The sequence below is a fragment of the Atta cephalotes genome (genome assembly GCF_000143395.1).
Source record: "Atta cephalotes unplaced genomic scaffold scaffold00001, whole genome shotgun sequence".
NCBI classification, from domain to species: domain Eukaryota; kingdom Metazoa; phylum Arthropoda; class Insecta; order Hymenoptera; family Formicidae; genus Atta; species Atta cephalotes.
In genome coordinates this window covers 7,766,469-7,771,493 of record NW_012130065.1, presented here as the reverse complement: position 1 = coordinate 7,771,493, position 5,025 = coordinate 7,766,469, and positions in this window count along the sequence as shown.

The following is a 5,025-nucleotide window of genomic DNA, read 5'->3' as shown; positions in this document are numbered from 1 at the left end:
TATATATATATATATATATATATATATATATATATACACACACACACACACACACACATATAAATATATATAATATAGAATAAAAATGGTATTATTATTAAAGAATCTAAAAAATGCAATATGCTGGAGTATATTTTAAGACATTTAGAAATATGGCGAAGCAGATTTCAATATTCTGGTTGACCGAATGACAAATTGGTATTGCAAAGCGACTCTTGAGCGTTTCCCTCAGCCTTTCGCGTTTTTACTCAAACAGGCATCCATATACACTAGTCGCTCAGGGTAATTGAAATCGGAGGAAACCGCTCGTGGTGTTTCCCCCGACTCGGTCACGACGAAGCGTAACGCAAATTTTATTACGGCGCGCCTCTATCCACTTCGTTAGATACCACTTTGTTTATCATTCGCGGATATTAAAATCGTCAGTGTGATGTGTACATGAATGTGTATCCAATATTGTTCCGCCATTTGCACGCGCATCACCGACTCTCCAAATTTCCATATTTTCACAACTCACCCTTTCCCTGAATATTTGTCCTGATAGAATTAACGATTACAACATACGACTATAACATACATATTATTATTCGGTTAATTATGATAATGTATTAATTAAAAGTAAAAGTAATACATTTTTTAATAGACATAAAAAGTTCTATGTTTAGGTTTAAAATTATAAAATTATAAAAAGTTGTAAAAATTTTAAAGTTATATGAAATAATAAGACAAATAATATTACAATACTTTGACAAATATTATAATTTAATTTAAAAAAAAAAATAAATTTTATATTAATTGTAAAAATGCCAAAATAGTACATGCACTGAAAAAATATTTTATTCAAACATTATTGTGCGTAATACTTTTTTTAAATAAAAGAGTATTTCTACATATTGAAAACACATAACTTTACTTTGTGGTCTTTATATCTATCATTGTTATTAAATACACAATCCTTAAAATCCGCAATTTTCATACAAGTTTAAATTTATATGTTGACTTTTTCTTTAAATAACAACAATTATAGAATTAATTACTTATCTCATCCTAAAAGTTAATTATTCTAGCATAGATGATCAGAATTTAATAAATAAATTTTTCAATGCTTTTTCTTAAAAAGGAATAAAATGACTTAATAATTAGATATATAAATATAAACATTTAGTTAATGGAAATCAAGTTGTTTTCAATCAAATTGTCAGTTAACTTCATTGATCTCAGAGTATAGCGCGCAATACAATTAAGGGACAAACTGTTTACAAAATGGTTCAAGAATTACAGAAATCTCGAACGTTTAGCTCGTTTCAGCATCCAATTAGCATTGCGGACACGACAATGAGTGGTCAAGTTTAATTTATTGCTCAACGAAATGACTAGTTGCAACTGATTGCAATATTCTTCTCAGATGCGGGTGTCTCGCATCGACCAGTAACATGAGCGATGTTCGCGTTATTAAGGGGCGAGGCATGCAAATATTGTCATATGGATTAGCCGTGTCTACCACTAGCTGTACCTGCATTTTTCCAATCATTATCGGTATTATAATATTCAACAATCATTCTCGTATTTATATGATGAGTCTCAATAACACAGTTTGTTTCTGACAGTTTGTTTCTTAATAGTTTTGTTCAAGTATTGAAATTAACAGTGGATATAAATAGTCTTGAAATCATGAATATTTCAAACATTCTATACCTAATCACAATTAATTTATTCGTATTTTAAAATAAAATCATCCTAAAGTGTTATATGTTGTGCAAGAATAGCTCAATTATATAAAAATAATAAATTTGATAAATTACCAGTTTTATTAAATAATCATGTATAATTATATGCCAAATGATAATAAAGTTGTTAAATAATTTTAGGTATAAATATGTCATGCTTATTTGTATCTATAAATATAATTTAAGTATATGTATTGAAGAGGATAAAGATAAACATTTTTATACATGTATAACTAAAGTGGTGCTTGTGATTTTATTCAGCTTTTATGGGAATTAAAACGTACCATCGAAATTCCTAAAAAAATGATACAAAAAATAATATGATTTAACCGTCTGTCCGTTTATTTATTGGCTAATTGATTATAAATGAATAATTCCATCCATATTTTTTTAATATTACATCCTAAATGTCCACAAGAAATATAGTATATTGTTACACTCAAAATATTATAATAAAATTGATTTTACACTATTTTCAATTTTCTCTTTTCACAATAATATCAGATTATGAAAAAAAGAATATTGAAATCAACAATATAAAATGTTTCAAAATAAAGGAGATAATAAAAATTCTATATTATTTAGTTAAACAAAAAAATCTAATGGAATAACAATTGATTAAAAATTCTTATTAAAATTATGGACAAGTTTCTTACAATCGTAAAATATCACAGTAAATGCAAACATTTTATGTGTAATTCATATTCTTGCGGCAAATAATCGAGATTCGGGAGTATTTGACTAAATGGGGGTTGTGTACACGAGCGTTCGTATCTGTCACTAATCATGACCACGAATATACATGCCGTAAAAAGCATAACCAGGACGTACGACGGAAGGGAAACGTACGCTCGAGGGGCTGCGTACAGGTCGCATTCATAACATCAGACGGAGTAATAAAAGTCAGCACCCTATCCCCGTTGCTTTCTACGCCACCCTCGTTCTGCCTGGATACCCAGAGGAACGTGGGGAGGGGGAGGGCGTGGAGATGCGTAGGTGAGTCAAAAAAGCGAAAAAAGGGAGAATGCTGCGACTCGTATTGTTCGCGCAGGCATGTGATATATTCGTGAAATGTCGCTGCACATACATGTCTATGTATATATGTAATATCTGATATTTTCAGATTTATATGTTCACCGAAGAATCTGATGGAATTTAGCTACTTATGGAGCGAATACTTTGAGATGGAGAAATGTATACTTTGTGATTATGTTCTAGATGAAGCATAGGAACATTTGTTATTATGAGATCGTAAATTTTGAGATAATGTTTAACAGTTTGCTTTAAATTAATGTATGCATAAGAAAGGAAATTTTTTTGATAAAATTTTTATGGAGAATTCTCGTTAAAAGGTAGCTGGCACTTTTATGTACTTTATAGAATGATAATGGATAGTACTTAGTTAGATCTTATTTTAAAAAGTTAGATCTTATTTTGACGTATGATATTTAGAATTTAATTTTATGTTATTGTTAATAATTACAATAAATGAAAAATAACTTTGAAAAAAATTATTTCAAAAACTACAGATAAAGGGCTTAAAAAAATCAATTTTTAAAAGCTTGAAAGATATGCTAACACGACCAGTTAGAGAGACGATGATAGTACCCTGACAGTCACTTTGTGTCCCAAATATAATCCCCCTGTTGTAAACCACTTCAGAGGCCACCCTTCCTAGTCGGGTCAAGTGTTTTCTCCCGCTAACATGCATCTAAAGGGTGCCATCGAAAGAATCGCAACTATTTCATTTTGGGGCAGATTAGATAGATTAGCGGACAAGGATGCACGATCGAGTGATATTTAGCAATGTCATCTGCGATCAACGACATGGGGGATCAAAGAATATTATTTTTTTCCCAACCCCATGCAGATCGTAATTTCACGTTAGCGTATAAGCTGATTAACGTATAAACTATGTGTCTATAAAAGTTAAAAGTAATTTTATTATTAGTATATTGTCTTGATAAATTATATTATCTTAAATAAAAGTTATCAATGCATTAAAAAAAATTTACTAAATTTTAATAAATATTTTCTAAATATAGTATGAACTAAACATTTACTTATAGTAAATAAATATTTATTCAATGAAAAAGAATACTTAATTAAATCAAATTAATGGTTTTTGTATCAAATAATTACATGTTTACATTTAATAAATATCTAATTAATACTGTCCAAAGAAATATTTATTAAAATTTAGTAAATTTTGTTCAATGCATTGTTTAAACGTGTGATAATTTATTCTACGTAAATACATAACACCGTATAAATAAGTTTAAATTCTTCGATATTTCTAATAATTTAATTTTTGGATCGAGAAAAAATTATTTGAGATATTTATTTTTTATAAAGACAATACAAATTTAATTTAAAAATATTTCAAATTTTAATATAATATACAAGTTAATATCCTTTATTAATGTCTGTAAAATTTTTTACACACATTATTAATTAATTATTTCAAAATGAAATTAATATGCATAAAAGTAATGATAAATTATTTAAAAAATTATTTTATAAACTGTTTATTGCTTTAAAGAATAATAAATAAATTTACATACTGTATTTTCTATGCGAATCATTCTTAAGGTGATCAAAGATTAACCAGTTGATAAACTCGGATCATTAGGGAGAGCATGCACAAAGGGTTAAAGTTTTGCTTGGCATATAAGGGACAAGCAAATCTTTAGTATTTGTATCACATGCTGCTAATTACGCCACGCTTTGAAGTTTTAATGCCTTCATCTTTGCATAAGCTCTTGCCAAAAAGGATTAAATCGGAAATCGGATTCCGATGTTTAATCTTTCACGATATGAGCCTATGGAAGTCAAAGCACGTTGATTAAAATAATTCTCAATTAATGAGGTCCTATACAATAGAGACATTAATTAACATTTTGACTTTTTGATTATTATCGAATATATTAGACAGAAATATAAGACTGCAACTATTAAAAATTCTTCATGTATGAATTATATTGTACTGTTCACATGCTCCTTACGTAGTTAAAAATATAAAATATTTTATAGTTATACAAGATGTTTCAAATAACATAAAATAATAAGTACAATTAGTATAATAAATATAATTATAATAATAATACTTTATAATCACTGTCTTGCAAATAATAAGTATCATTTTTTTCAAATATTTTTTTAGAGAGAGAGAGAGAGAGAGAGAGAGAGAGAGAGAGAGAGAGAGAGAGAGAGAGAGAGAGAGAGAGAGAGAGAGAGAGAGAGAGAGAGAGAGAGAGAGAGAGAGAGAGAGAGAGAGAGAGAGAGAGAGAGAGAGAGA